Source organism: Heptranchias perlo, chromosome 30 (assembly GCF_035084215.1).
Source record: "Heptranchias perlo isolate sHepPer1 chromosome 30, sHepPer1.hap1, whole genome shotgun sequence".
In the NCBI taxonomy this organism is placed as follows: domain Eukaryota; kingdom Metazoa; phylum Chordata; class Chondrichthyes; order Hexanchiformes; family Hexanchidae; genus Heptranchias; species Heptranchias perlo.
The window spans coordinates 9,471,191-9,491,070 of record NC_090354.1 but is presented as its reverse complement, the minus strand read 5'-3'; the positions used below and the strand labels follow the sequence as shown (position 1 = coordinate 9,491,070).

The window sequence follows — 19,880 nt, the reverse complement described above, 5'->3', positions numbered from 1 at the left end:
GCTACAGTTGTTTTTGTGCCATTCCAGCTGCTGTGGCATCCGCCTTATTATAAAAGTTGGCTGGTTTCTACAGGACCAGGACCCTGAGGCACCATCATTTAGGCGCACAGACTGATGAAGAACACTGATCCACACATGCAATGCTCTTTAACTCCTGAACTCCCTTGCTAGTGTCTGATACTCACGCATTGGCAACTGCATAATATTCAACATCAATAACATTCTATACCATTTTCAAATGAATGTGATGAAAAGATACTCTGCAGATGTCTCCATTCACTGTCTGGTATTGTCAGGGAAGAGGAAACCCTTAAAAAAGCCACCAGTGTCTAGCCCGGAAAATCAGCCTTATTGCACCAAGTTAAGCTGGCTATTGGATATGGTAGCCTAGTGGTTACGCTACTGCTCTAGCAACCCAGAGGTCATGAGTTCAAATCCCACTGTGAAAGTGAATTCCATAAATTCCGCAATTTGTGGGCCAGCACCAGAAAACATAAGCATGAAAGAACTTCAAATTAGCACGCGCAGCTGTATATCACTTAGCATTTGAGAATGTATTCGAGGCTTTCAGTTCTGGCATCATTGTTAGAGAACAATACAACTACAAGTTGACTTTAAATAAGTTTAGTAGCCAACACAAACAAATGTTACATGCCAACCGATAATAACAGTGACTAGGAACGCACAAAAATGGAAAAAGAGTGTAAAGGAAAGTTCCACCAGTGCAAAGGACTTCGCTTATTGTGTCTTGAGATTTATTTAAAAAGACATGAACCTCTCAGAGGTAACAGTTGTGGTCTATTAGATAGAGGAAGCCTTGTGGAATATAACTGCGGTTCTACATGATCACTGTAATCCTGCGAGCCAACTGGAATCCATGTCTTTATATTTAAGGCTGTCCTCACTAAGTTCGATCATCGGTCCCTAACGGACACTCTACAGGGCTCCAACTGTCCAACACCTTGTAGGGCCTGTCTGCTGTCAGCAAGCATCCTGTCTGGTGGCTTTGTGATACGAGTATTGAGGAAGAAGATTACTCCTGTAGAACAAGAGTGTCCAAGCCTTTGTTTCCGTGCGGGCTAGTGTGGTGTGCCATTGAGGGTCCGGGGCACATATAGAAGTTTCAATCCAATTAATTTGCATGTATCTCAAGCTGTGACTACCAACAGATCTTACAGTGCTATGAACGGTTCTGGTCACCATATTAAGTAAAGGATATAGAGGCACTGGAGAAGGTGCAAGAAAAAGATTTACAAGAATGATACCAGAACTGAGAGGTTGTAACTATCAGGAAAGACTGAACAAGCTGGGGCTCTTTTCGCTACAAAAGAGAAGGCTGAGAGGTGACGAAGATCTTTAAGATTATGAAAGGGTTTGATAGGGGAGACCAGAATCAGGGGCCATAAATATAAGATAGTCACTAATAAATCCAATAGGGAATTCAGGTAGAAACTTCTTTACCCAGAGAAGGCGAGGAGTATAGATGCATTTAAGGGGAAGCTAGATACGTACATGAGGGAGAAAGGAATAGAAGGATATGCCAATCGGGTTAGATGAAGTAGGGTGGGAGGAGGCTCGTGAGGAGCATAAACACTGGCATAGGCCGAATGGGCTATTTCTGTGCTGTAATTCGATGTAAATCTTGGTGTTCTGATTTCGGAAGTATTCAGCAATGTACCAAAAGCAGCCCGTTCCAATCCTCCAGGCCCAGCAAACTCAAACCGCACTAATCAGCAAAGAAGACATATAAGCACAAATAGGACTGAGTTGCCTGGGTTCGAGGGCCAGATTGCCAGGCCTTGGAGACTAGAGATTGACACCCTCACTGTGAAGTATTCCTGGGTTTAAAACAGGCCTTTTGAGCATGCTGTGGTGTGGGATGGTCACTCTTGAGAAACTGTGGGGGGAGCTCTAACCCCCACCCCACGGCAGGTGGGAGAGTGTTGGGGGGTGGGGGGAGATAAATTGGTAAAAATGTGAAGCCTGACCCCAATCTGCCACAAACACACCTACTTCCGGTTTTGCCGCAGCTGTTTTGGGGGTGATTGAGTAACACACTCTGGAGAGGCGGGTCTGTGATTAGAATATTTGAACGAGGCTCTGTTCCTCAGTTTTTGGAAGCCATTTGAATTTAACGGCTGCGGGCCAGGTTTCCCAGGGCTCAGGAAACCTGGCAACTAAAGTGAGGTGGGAGCTTTTCCAGCATTGCTGTGGGCCAGGAGGAACAGGAGTGCTTCCCTCAGCCCCCTAAGCACATCTTCTGCCATGATCTGCCGACTTCCCTGTGATCGGCCGGCCCCCACCCCCACCCCCACCCCCACCCCCAACCCCAACCCCTCGCGATCTCTCCCCCCCCCGCCTCGATCTCTCCCCCCTCACGTTCTCTCCCCCGCCTCGCGAACTCTCCCCCCCTCACAATCTTTTCATCTCTGCAATCGTTCCCACCTCGCTGCCCCCAACGGTCCCCGGCTGCGGCCTTGTGCCACAGGCTTTCCCGACCGGCAGCTGGCCAGCCTCTCAATCTGGCCGGCTGCCGGGCGGGAAACAAAGTACAAAAATTTGAATGAGGTCCTGCCGTTAAATTCGGCAGGCCCTCCACCTACCTGGTATTCCCGCTGACACGTACTCCCCACCCCGCTCCCTCTCCGCCTTCCCATAAATATTGGGGCCTGTGTTTCACTCTGGTCTGGATCTGGCATCAGTGTCATCAGGGGCATTTTTCTAATTGAAAGTGCTATTGAAACTTTCTGGGTTTGGAAATAAACTAAATGCAATTGCACTGAGTCGCAGTGCTTGGAACCACAGGGTGCAAAGCCATAATGTCACAATGACATAACTGCTACCACAACTATGCAAGTGCAATTATTATGTGTTTTTATCTAATATGCATTAAAAAGCCTGCCAAACTCTCCTTTAAATGGGCACAGTCATCATGAAAGAAAGCATTTAGTAAATGTTTTTCTTGACTGGGGAGGGAATAAAACCCTTCGCGCTGCAGGTCATTTTTTAAAAAAAAAGTATGGTGACATCAAGTGCAACTGATACAATAATGTGTGTTTTACACCCAAACAAGAGTTTTGGCAAATACTTTATCATGAAGACATTGCCCCAGAAGGGAGGAGTGATAATAAGCCATGTGAAATAAGGTTTTGTTTTGGCACTTGCCAGTTAAACAACAAAGTGATATCTTAACAGGATTCACTGAAGATGAATGGAGCAAAGCAAAGACCACGGATATTTAACATACATCCAATCACACGATGACAACTCGAATAAATCTGCAATCAATCATACATCGGAAGATCTTTTAAAATCCTTTAATGCTCCAACACTTAAGAAATTGCAGCTGGACTGTTTGAGGCAGATTCAAGCTGAGTGATCCCAATGTCTGGCATCAGAGATGGTTCAGTTTGAACGTGCTCCCAGCAGATGAGGAACTGCATAGAATTATACACTGAGTTGCTGGGACTCCCACAGGCCAGATAACCCAGGCTCCTGCTGTGCAAATGGTTTTTTGATACTCTAGGATTACGACATACTGGCCAATAAATTGACTTAATTTATGGAGAAGGCTTACATAGAATTAGATAGTATGTATAGCAGAGAAACAGGCCATTTGGCCCAAGAGGTCCATGCCGATTTTTATGCTCCACAGGAGCCTCCTCCCACCCTACTGCATCTAGCCCTATCAGCATAATCTTCTATTTCTTTCTCCCTCATGTACTTATCTAGCTTCCCATTAAATGCATCTATGCTATTCGCCTTAACTACTCCATGTGGTAGTGCGTTCCACATTCTGACCACTTTCTGGGTAAAGAAGTTTCTGAACCCATATTACTATCTACGTAGAAAGGAGCTAAGTGGAACAGTGAAACTTCTCCTTGGATTAATCAAGTATCAGTGCTCGTTTTACTCAAACGAGTGCAATAGGGGGTGCTCTTAGAGTTTGGGTGCTGAGGCACATCATTGGGCCAGGGTAGCATGTGCTGTACCAGCATTCCTGACCTTGTGCGCTCTTGCTGCTGACACTGAGGGTGCTAAATTGGGCCATGTAGTGCCCATTGTTTTTGCGCTACGCGGCCTCCCTAAGTGCCAAGGTGGTGTCTTGGCTGCGCTCGCACATTTCCAGCATGACATGCGCCGGACGCCATCTTGGTATAGGAGTTAGCGCATGCACAAATACCAAATGCTGGAAGCATTAAAGTAGAGAGAAAATGGATACAATCAGTGTGCAACACTGATTTAAAGTGATACACCATTTTGGGACTAAACACTCAACTCAACACACAGTCTTAACTACGACCATCTGAACGTGTCTTAGAGTGCCTGGAGGACCCCCACCATCGTTATTTAAAGGGACCATGCAGGATTTACAGGTTAGAGGCTGGATTATTACTTCTGGCTGCTGAGACATTTGTCTGTTTCTGGAGGTCTCCTATACTTGAATACTAGGACGAGGGGACATAGCCTAAAATTTAGAGCCAGGACGTGCAGGAGTGAAGTTAGGAAACACTTTTACACGCAAAGAGTGGGAGAAGTTTGGAACGCTTTTCTGCAAATGGCAGTTGATGCTAGCTCAATTGTGAATTCTAAATCTGAGATTGATAGATTTCTGTGAACCAGGGGTATTAAGGGATATAGGGCGAAGGCGGGTATATGGAGTTAGGTCACAGGTCCACCATAATCGCATTGAATGGCGGAAAACAGGCTCGAGGGGCTAAATGCCACTGCCAATTGCTGCCTCCTGATCTGCGCCACCTTCTCCTGCAAGAAAGCGGGATGTGTGTCTGGGTGATGTGCCTGACTTGGTTGAATAGCTGCCAGCGTGTGTGGCCTGTGAGTTGTGGGTGGACGGCTTGCAACGGTGGTAATGTGTAAGAGTGAGAGGAAGCATCTGATTGGAAGAGTTGAGTACTGATGGAAAGAGTATTTTTAGTATGTGGGTGATGGGGGGGTGGAGTGCGTGGAGCAGTGGATGCGGCTAGTGGTGTAGTTGGTAGGAGACGCCACTTGACAGTTGACCTCGCTCACCTTGACTACTTGTATCAAAGCACTGAACTTCTTCCTGCACTGCATCCATGTTCATGATGTTGTGCACCTGGCATTGACTTAGTCGCCCGCTGCCTCTCACTGCCTTTTGGGTATATGTCTGGAGGGCCTCTTGCCCCCCCCCCACAACACTGCGGATATAGGATATCCCTCCTTCTGTCCACCACTTGCGCCAAAGCCTCTAGTACATCAGCAGAGAACCTTGTTGCACGCATTCTCTCAGGCCTGGTACCAACTCAGATCGGCAGATTGGTAAAGCCTTTAAGAGATTGGAGCTGCCCCTGCTGGTGGAAAGTGCGAATTGCATTGAATAGACGTGCAAGGCCTGGATTTAGGCTTGCAGGTGAGTACTGAGGTAGGACAAAGTTGCAGGTGAGTACTGAGGTCGGGCAAAGTTCTCGTCCTGAATGTGCAGGGGCCTTTGGGCGCGGGGTAATAGCGGATCACGCTACCCCCGCCCAATAATAGGCCCTATCCACTTTTTTCTTCTTTTTTCTTCTGTGTGCCTAAAATGGAAAGTTTCATTTCTTAACACTAACATCCTTCACCTTGGCCAACACAAAAACTCACAAAAAAAGAAGTCCTTTAACAAAAAAGACGCTGGGCAGTGAAGTAACTGGAACAGTGAGCTGGAGCGGCAACAGACCACGTCATGATGCGGGAAGGCGTGGGTTTACATCCTCAGTTCTCCGTACAGTGAGTTCTTTATCTCGGCCATGTCTTCATGAGAAAGCACTTGAGCGGTGGGCAGGCACTTCCCCGTGGGATGGGAGGCAACAAAAAGAAAAAGTGAAGGAGAGTCTCCTTGGCCTGGCCAACCCCAGGAGGAAACTTCAGCATCCATCTGGCACGGGGTAAAAGCAAACACTGTTTATTGCCCGCTTGCGTAAACTGTCACCTCGTCTACTCCCTGCCCTCCAATTGGGAAAGCAAACACTTTTTTTTTCCATTTTAATCCAAGGAGTACATTTTTTACCAGTGAAATCAATGCTTGGGATCAAATGTATACTGTATATCATTCTCCCCGCCCAATGACCCTTTCAGTGCTGAATGTCCTTAGCAGTGTTATACTGTTTGTAATAATCAACACTTACAATGATCAAAATCTGCCTTCCAGAACCACAAGCATCTGGCAATATTTCTGCAATTGTTTATAATGATCAGTGCAGTTTGGTTGTCGCGATCACTTTAATGGCATTCTCCCATTGTTGCAAAATTATTGCCTTGGTTGTTTCATTATCTCCACAACCTGGTATGTGAAATAGCAATGATATTGCACTAAGTGACCCTAATTGGTTAGCTATGAAGAATCCGAAGGATGGCTCGATGATTGCACTGCTGAGCAATACTGCTCGATGCTCATTGGCACTTTGAATTGCTAAGTTTGAATTGCATGGAGAGTGCTGCTTTCGGGTAAACAGAACAAAATAAAAGAGATTAACTTTTTTTTATAGCGCGAACATTCTGAGCAGCATGTCAAGGAGAAGAGGCTGAGCAGTTATTTAATCACCGGTGAGTACTGAGCTGCACTGCTCTGTAATGCAGTACAGATCATAGATCACGCAAACTGTACACATTGGGGAATTCTACCTCCTCCTGTACATTCAGTCAGTCTTTGTGGTCACTTAGGCTACTGGCCTAATCGATCACCACAGCAGCACTCCGCTATCAGATATTCACACTATCATCTCGAACCTCTAGAAGTCACATGTTTTGTCTCTCAAAGGAAGATTGCGAGGCAAAGCCGAACGTCACACAGAATTACATAGAATTTACAGTACAGAAACAGGCCAATCAGCCCAACTGGTCTGTGCCAGTGTTTATGCTCCTCACGAGCCTCCTCCCACCCTGCTGAATCTAATCATATCTGCATATCCTTCTATTTCTTTCTCCCTCATGTACTTAATTAGCTTCCCCTTAAAGACATCTATGCTATTTGCCTCAACTACTCCATGTGGTAACAAGTTCCACATTCTAATCACTCTCTGGGTAAAGAAGTTTCTCCTCAATTCTTTATTGGATTTATTAGAGTTTTTTGAGGATGTAACTAGCAGGGTAGATAACGGAGAACCAGTGGATGTAGTATATTTGGATTTTCAAAAAGCATTCCATAAAGGTGCCACATAAAACGTTGTTACACAAGGTAAGAGCTCGTGGGGTTGGGGGTAATATATTAGCACAGATAGAGGATTGATTAAAGGACAGAAAACAGAGAGTAGGGATAAATAGGTCATTCTCAGATTGACAGGCTGTAACTCGTGGGGTGCCACAAGGATCGGTGCTGGGGCCTCAGCTATTTAAAATCTATATTAATGACTTGGATGAAGGGGCCGAGTGTAATGTATACAAACTTACTCACGATACAAAGCAAGGTGGGAAAGTAAGCTGTGAGGAGGACACAAAGAGCCTGCAAAGGTTACTGACAGGTTAAGTGAGTGGGCAAGAAGGTGGCAGATGAAATGTAATGTGGGGAAATGTGAGGTTATTCACTTTGGTAGGAAGAATAGAAAAACAGAATTATTTTTTAAATGGTGAGAAACTAGTAAATATTGATGTTCAGAGAGACTTGGTTGTCCTCGTACAAGAAACATAAAAAGTTAGTATGCAGGTACAGCAAGCAATTAGGAAGGCAAATAGCATGTTTACCTTTATTGCAAGAGGGTTGGAGTACAAGAGTAAGGAAGTCTTACTACAGTTGTACAGGGCATTGGTGAGATGTCACCTGGAGTACTACATACAGTTTTGGTCTCCTTATATAAGGAAGGATATACTTGCCTTAGAGGTGGTGCAACGAAGGTTCACTAGATTAATTCCTGAGATGAAAGGGTTGTCCTATGAAGAGAGGTTGAGTAGAATTGGCCTATACTCTCTGGAGTTTAGAAGAATGAGAGGTGACCTCATTGAAACATATAAGATTATGAGGGGGCTTGACAGGGTAAATGCTGAGAGATTGTTTCCCCTGGCTAGAGAGCTAGAACTAGGGGGCATTGTCGCAGGATCCGGGGTCAGCCATTCAAGACTGAGATGAGGAGAAATTTCTTCACGCAGAGCGTTGTGAATCTTTGGAATTCTCTACCCCAGAGGGCTGTGAATGCTGAGTCATTGAATATATTCAAGGCGGAGATGGATAGATTTTTGGACTCTGGGGGAATCAAGGGATATGGGGATCGGGCGGGAAAGTGGAGTTGAGGTCGAAGATCAGCCATGATCTGATTGAATGGCAGAACATGCTCGAGGGGCCGTAAGGCCTACGCCTGCTCCTATTTCTTATGTTCTTATGTTAGTGACTACCTTATATTAATGGCCTAAAATAAAAACAAAATATGCTGAAAACACTCAGCAGGTCAGGCAGCGTCTGTGGAGAGAGAAACAGAGTTAAAGTTTCAGGGCGATGATATATCGTTCAGGTCATCAACCTGAAACATTAACTGTGTTTCTCCACAGATGTTGCCTGATCTGATGAGTATTTCCAGCATTTTCTGTTTTTCTTTCAGATTTCCAGCATCCGCAGTATTTTGCTTTTGTTATATTTATGGCCCCTAGTTTTGGACACCCCCACAAGTGGAAACATCTTCTCTACGTCTACCCCATCAAACCCCTTCATAATTTTACAGACCTCTATTAGGTCACCCCTCAGCCTTCTCTTTCCTAGAGAAAAGAGCCCCAGCCTGTTCAGTCTCTCCTGAGAGTTATAATCTCTCAGTTCTGGTATCATCCTTGTAAACATGAGGACAGTGCTTTACGTTCTGATGCTGTTCAAGGCCAGCAGGCCAACATTTCCCTTACAAATGCATTTCAAAAAACAGTCTGTAAAAGAATTCACTCCAGGCTGAACCCTGATGAACCTGATCTTATTCCAACACCCATAGTCTGATCCAATCCTAGATCAAAAACAAGATACCTTTACATATTCCTTCAGGACAGTGAGCTTCAACTTTTTGAACAACCCCACTCTGATCACTCTGCTGCCGTAGTAACAAGCAACCTGGACTCATTTTCAAAGCAGCTCCCCAAGGCTCTGAACAAATTAAATGTTACGACATCGCTTTTACTGAATGTGTGCAATATTTCAGCTATGTGAATGCACAGCATGAGGGGATGTATCGAGCTCTGCTTTGCTGCCAATTTGTGGTAACAGATTACTCATTAAGGGCTGTTTGTCCGATTAAATGCTAGCCAGTTACTGCTTGAACCAGACGAAAATAGAGACTGAGGCATTCCAATCTTGATCAACTCAAAAGCAGTTTGCAAAGAAATGTTACGTTTGAGATGTTAAACTTTCCCTGGGATTTCTATGTTATAAATCTACGATAGAAACACCAAATAGATGGTAATATTACAGCTCCTACATTTTTCCTACCGAAATGTATCATCTCGGATTTTTCTGCGTTAAATTTCATCTGCCACATGTCTGCCCATGCCACCAGCCTCCAGCCTTTCTATATCCTCTTGAAGTCTATCACTATCCTCCTCACTGTTCACTACACTTCCAAGTTTTGTGTCATCTGCAAACTTGGAAATTGTGCCCTGTACACCCATGTCCAAGTCATAAATATATATCAAAAAAAGCAGTGGTCCTAGTACCAACCCCTGGAGAACATCACTGTACACTTCCCTCCAGTCCGAAAAACAACCGTTCATCATTACTCTCTGCTTCCTGTGACTTAGCCAATTCTGTATCCATGCTGCTACTGCCCCTTTTATTCCACGGGCTTCAATCTTGATGACTATTATGCGGTACTTTATCAAACGCCTTTTGAAAGTTCATATACACCACATCAACTGCATTGTCCTCATCTACCCTCTCTGCTACCTCATTAAAAAACTCTATCAAGTTAGTTAAGCACAATTTGCCTTTAACAAATCCCGAATCAATCCACATTTGTCCAAGTAACTGCTGATTCTGTCCCGGATTATCGTTTCTAAAAGTTTCCTCACCACTGAGGTTAAACTGACTGGCCTATAGTTGCTGGATTTATCCTTACACCCTTTTTTGAACAAGGGTGTAACATTTGCAATTCTCCAGTCCTCTCACACCACCCCAGTATCTAAGGATGTATGGAAGATTATGGCCAGTACCTCCGCAATTACCACCCTTACTTTCCTCAGCAACCTAGGATGCATCTCTTCCGGACCGGGTGATTTATCGATTTTAAGTACAGCTAGCATTTCTAGTACCTCCTTTTCATAAATTTTTAGCCCATCTCTGCATCTATTTGGGTAGAGAGCATTTTCTGTATAACCACAATCTGGCACTTCGCAAATTATTAAAGGGTGGATCAAATCAACTTTAGACTTGTTGCAATCTTTTTACTATTATACTTGTGTTACATCAGGCTGAATAAAAACAATTTAAGATGTCAGCCTTAGCTCAGTGGTAACACTCTCAGCTCTGAATCAGAGGGTTGTGGGTTCAAGCTCCACTCCAGGGACTTGAGCACATAATCTAGGCTGACACTTTGGTGAAGTACTGAGGGAGTGCTGCACTGTTGGAAGTGCCATCTTCCGTATGTTAAACCGAGGCCCTGTCTCCCCTCTCAGGTGAATGTAGACGATCCCCATGGCACTATTCAAAGAAGAGCAGTGGAGTTCTCCTGGTGTGCAGGCCAATATTTATCCCTCAACCATCAGTGTGAAAACGGATTATCTGGTTATTTATCTCCTGGCTGTTTCTGGGATCTTGCTGTGTGCAAATTGGCAGCTGCGTTTCCCTACATGACAACATGTGACTACACTTCAAAAGTTCTTTGTTGCTTGTGAAATGCTTTGGGACGTCCTGAGGTTTTGAAAGGCACTATATAATTGCAAGTTCTTTCTTTCTTTTTATTGACTAGGGAGTTGTACAATTAAGTAATTGCAATGCTCAGGAAATGTGGTTTATAATACGGCTGTCTTGAATTATATGGAATAAACCCATTATATTGCAATTACATAAACATGAACTTAGTGTCCAAATAATCTATATTAAAGTGAAATGTTTTCACACAATTTATTAACTACGTGAGGTAAAATACAAGCTTGAAGAAGCTTGCAAGAAATGAATCGCTAATTTTTTTATTTACGTTGATGAAATGTCTGTCCCTAAAGTTTGCACTATGGTGATTTTTCCAGACACCCCATTTTGAGCAGAGAGATTTTCCGATCTTTAATCCAGGGATTTGTGGAATATTTGCGCCGAAGGTTAAAAAGTAACTGTGCTAGTGACTGAAACTGAGGCTGTACATATTGCAGATGCCGCTGGAAGTCGCTGTGATTTCTAACCTATGGGTAAGCGAGAAAGTCCAGGTATATCCTGGGAGAGAGGAAAACGCTGAACTTGCTTGGCGATTCCTCCATCTAAGTGAGCTATGATCGATGTAACACAGGCTGGGGCTCTTCCTCTAGAAAAAAAGAGAAGACTGAGGGGTGGCCTGATAGAGGTCTTTAAGATCATGAAAGGGTTTGACAAGGTCAACGTAGACAAGGAGTTTCCACTGGCAGGGGAGACTTACTCGGGGCCTTAAATATAAAAGTCACTAATAAATCTAATACGGAATTCAGGAGAAACTTCTTCACCCAGAGAGTGATTAAAATGTGGAAGTCGTTACCCAAGGAGTACATGAGGCGACTAGCACAGATGCATTTAAGAGGAAGCTAGATAAACATATGAGGGAGAAAGGAATATAAGGCTATGTTGATGGGGTTAGATGAAGAAGGGTGGGAGGAGGTTCGTGTGGAGCATAAACACGGGCATGGACCTTTTGGACCGAATGGCCTGTTTCTGTGCTGTACAATCTATGTAATTCTACGTAAGTCTTCTCCATAAATTAAGTCAATTTATTGGCCCGTATGTCGTAATCCTAGAGTATCAAAACCATTTGCACCCCAGAAGCCTGGGTTATCTGGGAATGTGGGAATCCCAGTAATTCAGTTTCTATTTGTGTTAATATTTCTTACGATTTGGTTTCTCCTATTTGAATTTTACAGGGCGCACGGTTTGAAAATGTCATCCTCAGCACTGCTCCCTAATTAGTGGATAAATGCTAATTCTGAACATGAAGATGTGTTAAAGAAAGAAAGACTTGCAATTATAAAGTACTTTTCACAGCCTCTGGACGTCCCAAAGTGATTTACAGCCAGTGAAGTACTTTTGAAGTGTAGTCACTGTTGCAATGTAGGAAACGGGGCAGCCAATTTGTGCACAGCAAGGTCCCACAAGCAATGTGATAATGACCGGATAATCTGTTTTTTAGTGATGTTGGTTGAAAGGATAAATATTGGCTAGGAACCAGGGCGAACTCCCCAGTTCTTCTTTGAAATAGTGCCATGGGATCTTTCACGTCCACCTGAGAGGGCAGGCGGGGCCTCGGTTTAACATCTCATCCAAAGGTCGGAAAGTATGCTTGGTTAGTACGGGCAGCTTGAGATATATGCAAATTAATGGGAATAATTATTTAAACTTTATATGTGGCCCATCGGGCTACATGTTGCACACCTAAGCGGCTCACCAAGGCAAACACTTTGGACATTCCTGGTGTAATGCATTTTTTTCTTTTAGTTTGCCATCCAGTCACTAGTTATTGACTCTCAAGTTTAACGCTCAGAGCCTAAGGATAAGCCCCAGTTCTGGTTAAAGCCATGTTGATCAAAACCCCTGTGTACCTCAGCTGATGACTGTAAAGGACGACAATCTGAATATTTTCTCTGTAGATGAATACTACTATTGAGTTGACTGCTCCACCCATAGCCACAGCTCAGCTTGGTTTTGGCATGAGAATCAGACACAATGAGCTGTTCCAAGGAAGAGGCCCTCCACCAGAACTGGGGGCAGAGGTCTGTCGGCTGCTTTACCAACTATAAATTCAGCTTCCACTGAATCCAGATTCACCCCCAGCAATAAAGAACCAACAAAACTGTTGGACTCATAAAAATATTCCAACAGTAAAGAAGACAGTGTCTTCTTGCTGTGGGATAAACCAGGATGGGAAGCAAACAGATAGCTGTGTGAAGGCAATGTAGATAATGCACAAGACCTTGGAATTCGTATGCCACAGCTGATACACTGGGGCTGATTTCCGGGTCTGTACATAGAGCGGCACATGTCTCACAGATTACCTGGTCTTTTGTCTCATCGCTGCTTGTGGGTTCTTGCTGTGTGCAAGTTGGCTGCCGTGTTTCCTACATTACAACAGCGATTATACTTGAAGAAAACTACGATTATGGGGAAAAAGCTAGGACTAAATTGGACAGCTCTTTCAAAGAGTCGGCACAGGCATGATGGGATGATTATGTTCACCTATTCCTGTATGTGTGGTGTGCAGGGTGACAGTGGGGGGCACAGACTTCCTCTGGTGCAATCTCATCTGCCTCATATCCCTCCACTCCTCCTCTTCCTGTAGAGAATGTAACACTGGCAGATTCCCATAGGAAACCCATCACCACAATTTGCAGGAGCTAATCCAAATATCGCAATGGCAGAACTCTTGGCACTGAACCCTTTCACCAACTCAATATGCCAGAAAACATTCTCACAGAAAAACTTACAAAGCGTCCTTTCGAAGCTAGACGTTCTCACTTTAAAGGGATGGAAAAAGATAGTCATGCCTCCCACAGCTGCCTAGCAATTCCTGGGCGCCCACTGTAAATGGGCATTTTTATGAGTGAATGCTGATTCTGTGTGAAGGCCAGAAAGTAGCGAGGGAGATCACCCTTCCTTTGAGACGAAGCTCCCAGCTCTTTCTGGTGAGATCGTCCTGCGTCACGCGTCACACCTGCAATGCAATGCTGCAATGGACGGAGCCTGCTTGCAACTGATGTCTGCCCAAGTCCCCACTTTACCATGCCGTGAATGCGCTAGTACATGGGGGCACTGCGCCCCCAAAGATCAGCCGCTGTATCTCTTTTCTTAAAAAGAATAAGCTAACTGGAAGCAATTAGGCCTAATGCATTTTGATGAATAGAAAAATCACACAGCAAGCAATGCTCAATTTAATTGTACAAAAAAGCAGTTAAGGAGGAGAGTAGCTTTAAGCTCCAATAGAAGCAGCATAATGTAACAGGTGGGACTCTAATCCAAAGAAAAACATGTGAATTATCCAAAATCCATTATAGAGGACAGCACACAGTGCACACTTGACAATATTTTGGGCAAGGAAATTAAGTCTGGCTCGTCACACTAACATCAGATTAGCCAGGAACCAATAAAGTACAGTGTCCAGTGACAGCAACTTAAAATGCACTCTACTGTTTTCTTAATTAATGAAACTTTCCCATCTTAACACACTCCTTGTGTAATTAGAATACTCAGTGAAGAATGTTGCCATTCACAATTGATTCTACTCATGTGGAAGCCTTTGAAAAGTATCACTTTAATAATCTTGCTCCTTTTGAGTCTTCTTTTGGGAACTGGGAGGGGGGAGAAGAGGATGTGGAAGGAGCAGTTCCTCTGTACCACCAACATTTTCCAGTCAAAAAGCAATGCAAGCACCTGGCTCTCAAGCTTCACTCAAAGCTGCTTTATAACCAGACATCAAGAAAATGTGAGGGAAAAATTCAGATAAGGGCCATTTTTGGGCGTAGGTAGCGTGATGCGCTATTACCCCACGCCCAATGATCCCTGCGCAGGCAGGACGCGAGTTTCGGCCAGCCTGAGTACTAACCTGCAATCAGCGTTCCATTCCGGGCTTTGCACATAGAATCAAGGCAATTCGCACTTTCCACCAGCAGGGAGAGCCCACTCTCTTAAAGGGAGGGTGTTTCTTAGAAATCTCTTAAAAGGTAGCTGGTACCCGTTATTTGCCGAAAATATCAGTCTACCGTCTGCACGGGGTCTGAACAGAGATCTGACGTCGCACACATAAAACACAGATGCAGATCCCATCCCTATGTTTACACACTGATGAGTTATATTAAAACATTGAATAAAGGTTGCGCACTACTAAATCGCACATCCTCCAATCTGCAGATCTGAGTTGGTACCAGGCCTGCAAGAGTGCAGATGCATCAGAGACCTTGGGGCAAGAGGTGGACAGAAGGAGGGACATCCTATATCCGCAGCAGGGGAGGGGGGGGGGGGGGGAGGGGCAAGAGGCCCTCCAGACATATATCCAAAAGGCAGTGGGAGGCAGCGGGGAACGAAGTCAATGCCAGGCGCACAGCATCATGAACATGGACACAGTGCAGGAAGAAGTTCAATGCTTTGACATGAGTGGTCAAGGTGAGTGAGGTCAACTGTCAAATGGCGTCTCCTACCAACTGCACCACTAGCCGCATCCACTGCTCCATGCACTACACCCCCCATCACCCACATACCAACAAACTCTTTCCATCGGTACTCAATTCTTCCAACCAGATGCTTCCTCTCACACTTACACATTATCACTGTTGCAAGCCGCCCACCCACAACTCACAGGCCACACACACTGGCAGCTGTTCCACCGTGACAGGCACATCATCCAGACACGCTTTCTTGCAGGAGAAGGTGGCGCATATCAGGAGGCAGCAAGTGGCAGTGGCATTTAGCTCCTCGAGCCTGTTCCGCATTCAATGAGATCATGGTGGACCTGTAATCTAACTCCATTCACCCGCCTTAGCCCCAAAACCCCTAATACCCTTGGTTCACATAAATCTATCAATCTCAGATTTAGAATTCACAATTGAGCTAGCATCAACTTCCGTTTGCATTAGAGTGTTCCAAACTTCTCCCACCCTTTGCATGTAGAAGCATTTCCTAACTTCACTCCTGCACGTCCTGGCTCTAAATGTTAGGCTATGTCCCCTAGTCCTAGTATTCAAGTATAGGAGACCTCCAAAAACAGTTGCAAATGTCTCAGCAGCCAGAAGCAATAATCCAGCCACTAACCTGTAAATCCTGCATTGTCCCTTTAAATAGCGCTGGTGGGGGGTCCTCCAGGCACTCTAAGACACGTTCAGATGACAGTGGTTAAGGCTGCATTGATTTGAGCGTAGACACCATTTTGAGACTTATCACTTTAAATCAGCGTTGCACACTGATTGAAGCCATTTTCTCCCTACTTTACATGCTTCCAGCGTTCGTTATCTGCGCCTATGCTAACTCATGTCACAAGATGCCGTTCGGTGCATGTCACGCTGGAAACATGCGTGCGCAGCCAATAAGTCACCTTGCGTGTTGGAGAGGCCATGTAGCGCCGAAACAATGGGCACTACACGGCCCGATTTAGTGCCTTGTTTGTTTAAAAGCCAAACTTGGAGTCATTTGATCTCTATTACCTTGACTTCTCCAATTCCCCTTTTCAACCTTGATATGAAATGCACTATGAACCTTGACCCTTCACCCTACATTTTCAATTTGGAAAACTTGGTCAAAAAAGCTTTCGTTGCGCTCTCAAATTTGATAAGTAGCCTAATTAACTTAAATATAAATGCTGAAAGTTTCACAAATTCTTTTAAATGTCTTAAAGCAAGCTGCAGCTTTGGTGGGTACATACATACAAACACACATTAAATCAAGTCATATTGCACCGAATAAAACCTTGTACGTCACCCTCAAGCAACGTGCCAGGAGTATCGTTTCCCACATTTGTTAACATTTTAACCCTTCGACAGTTTGGGAGCTGTACCCTGCCACATTGTGACTCCATTACACAAGACATGAATAGAGTGCAGTCCATGATCGCAGTGGTGAGCGCCCTTTTTATTCTAAATGCCCACTTCTTTTATATATTCAATCAATTTCTTCTTTGTATATTTTTATCACAAACTATGGCATCACTGCCCACTCTTGTTAGAAGTTAAAATATTTTTCATTGCTGCCACGATTTTCGACCTGCGTTTTCCCACTCAAGCCCCTGGTTAAAATGCAACCGGGGTCCCTTTGACGTCATGGAACCTCAATTTGCATTAATTCATGAGCCGCCTGTTATGGTGCCTCATCCACCCCCAAATCAGCGACGTTAAAATCCAAAATAGGTGGGAGAAAGTAGGAAACGAAGCCGCTCCATTTTCAAGGCCCTATTCCCACTGAGCTGGGTGAGGTAAAATCCGCCCGGCCCGTTCAACCCCCCCCGCCCCGGTTGTTGGGGAGGCAACAAGCAGCGGCAATATCTTCCCCATTCAGTTTTGGAAACATTTCTCTGGTTATGTATTTAAGCAAAGCCAGTGGATTACTGATGTAACACCTAGACAGTGATCCCAGAACATTCTTAAAGTAACAGGAGAAATATATTGGAAATTTCAAACCACAGCACAAAACTGAACTCATTTTGAAGTCTTTACATTAAAACCACAGTTGTATATGAAGCAAAAGGGCAGCAATTCTTAAATTTTGCTTTATTTACATTTTTTCTTGGGATGGAAGGCAGCAGGAGAAATTTTACAGATCTCTTCTCATTAGACCACATGGACTGAGAAGAAGCTGTAACAGAATGGGTTATACAAGGACTTTGAAAAGTGCAGGTCTGATTGCTGAATTGCCTTTTCTTATTCCATGCTTTTTTTAGGAGAACAATAACAGACTGCGTACAAAACACAAATGTGCCTACTTGCTGCAGTCCTACAGATATCCCGCGTTTTCTTCTCCTTTCGGAAGCTGTCCCAGTATCTTCCTGCAACAGAAGAATATGTAACTTAAAACCTCATTTGTACATGGATCTGCCTCTGCACACATTGATATTTATGATGCCACAAAATGCGTTGCCTAGTGACGAGCAATTTCATTCAAAAGATAGAATGTGTCTCACTTTCCTCTGTGGAAAAAAAAACCCTTTCTCCTTCGTATTTCTCTGTGTTTCTTCAGCACAGCAGCAAACTGAAGCAATGGGATCTCCCCCAGGCCTCCCACTCGCTCCCTGACTTAACAAGGAGGAGGGGGGACAGGAGGGCCACCCCCACAATGCCAGGCTGAACAGGCACCGCAGGCGGCCTCTGGCCTCTACTCACTGGTACCACTGTCTCCTCGTCTGCAGGGTTAAGCCAGGCTACTTCACACTGACCTCTCCGCAATGCTTCAGAAGACTGCGCCTCCCTCACAGAGCAGTAACTGAGCTGATCCAGTTGCCAGACAGCTGGAGGCACAGCTCATGAGGGAGACCTTCAGCTGAGAAAGATCCAAGGACGCTGCCAACTCCCGTCATGGTCCTCCTTTTGGCAACAAACTCCATTCAGTCACCTGCTGACTCGTAGTTCTCCTTCACAACTACCAAGGCTCTCATTTAGAGGTCATTCTGCGACTCCTTCATACAAGCATTTCTCTAAATCATTCTGCACATATTCTGTCAGTGACACAAACATACCTTTGACATCTCTCGCCAGGAACCTGCTCTGCACAGATAATGACCGCCACTAAAGAAAATGGGTTGGGGTCACGGCGGGGGGGTCAGGGTACCAGGCAGAAGTCCCACACCAACCCTCCTCCAATGGACAGAGGAAAATCTAGACCCAAAAGGTTGCTGCGGCAGTAGGCTGCCTATAGAGGGCAGTATTAGTGCCTGGAGGCCAGCATGAATATGTAATGAAGGTGCACACAGAGGAAAATCAATGCTCTTGCACTGGCAGTTCGAATGCTCTTCTGGCAGTAAATCTGCCAACGAGGAAAATCCAACCTTTAGTGTCGGCAGACTTTCCTGCCAGTGGGAGGTCATCACAGTAGAACCCAATCCTGTCCCAACCCAACATCTATATACAAGTCACTGGACTGCAATAGGAAGCAACAATCTGGGTTGATTTGTTTCCCTGCCTAGGGGCCAATTGTATTGCCTCGTTACCACCAATGCTGGGATTATCTAACTCAGCACGGACCAAAAGGACCATGATCAAAAGGAAAGGGAAAGAAAGAACAAACTTGTATTTCTATAGCGCCTTTCACAACCACAGGACATCCCCAAGCACTTCACAGCCAATTAAGTACTTTTGAACTGCAGTGACTATTGTAATGTAAGGAAACTGGGCAGCCAATTTTGTACAGCAAGGTCCCATAAACAGCAATGAGAATAATGACACTGGGGAGAACACCCCTGCTCTTCTTGGAATAATGACATGATGTCTTTTACTGTCTGGGAGGGCAGGCGGGACCTCGGTTTAATGTCTCATCTGAAAGACTCCCGCCACAACTGCCAGTGCAGCACTCCCTCAGTACTGCAGTGAAGTGTCAGAATAGATTATGTTCTTAATCCAACAACCTTCTGACTCGAAGGCAAGAATGCTACCACTGAGCCCAGGATGATATCTGGTAGCTTCCTGCTTTGTATGGCTCAGTACAGCACGACAAGCACATTTCCACACTCAGCCATTAGGGAAGACCACAGAGTAACAACTTAAGGTAACATCAATAAATACCTTGATGTTCCACCCCCATTGTACATCAAGTGTGTGGATGTGCAATTTATCTAATTTTGAAGCATGTCCATTCCATGTCCCGAGTTTCATTTACACGGACGTTTCCTACGATCTTTGTTGTCACAATCACTGGGGCAACATAGAAACATAGAAACTAGGAGCAAGAGTAGGCCATTCAGCCCTTCGGGCCTGCTCCGCCATTCAAAATGATCATGGCTGATCGTCTAACTCAGTACCCTGTTCCTGCTTTTTCCCCATATCCCTTGATGCCTTGAGCATTAAGAAATATATCTATCTCCTTCTTGAATACATCTAATGACTTGGCCTCCACTGCCTTCTGTGGTAGAGAATTCCACAGGTTCGCCACCCTCTGAGTGAAGAAATTTCTCCTCATCTCGGTTCTAAATGGCATACCCCGTATCATGAGACTGTGACCCCTGGTTCTGGACTCCCCAGCCATCGGGAACATCCTCCCTGCATCTAGTCTGTCTAGTTCTGTTAGAATTTTATATGTTTTGATGAGATTACCTCTCTTTCTT

General features: G+C 44.8%; 1 protein-coding gene across 2 annotated transcripts in view; it reads right to left on the bottom strand.

Annotated features, from left to right (window-relative positions):
• LOC137299885 (thyroid hormone receptor alpha) overlaps nt 1-19,880 on the bottom strand; it is a 256,341-nt gene that overhangs the window by 159,058 nt on the left and 77,403 nt on the right. Inside the window, exons 1-2 of one of the 2 annotated variants that reach the window (XM_067968858.1) lie at nt 17,748-18,021; nt 17,550-17,612 (exon numbers count right to left, since the gene is read on the bottom strand). The gene's annotated coding sequence lies outside the window, so the exon portion shown is untranslated. Of the gene's footprint in view, nt 1-17,549; nt 17,613-17,747; nt 18,022-19,880 lie in introns of those variants that run through there. The other variant, XM_067968857.1, reaches the window with a different exon arrangement.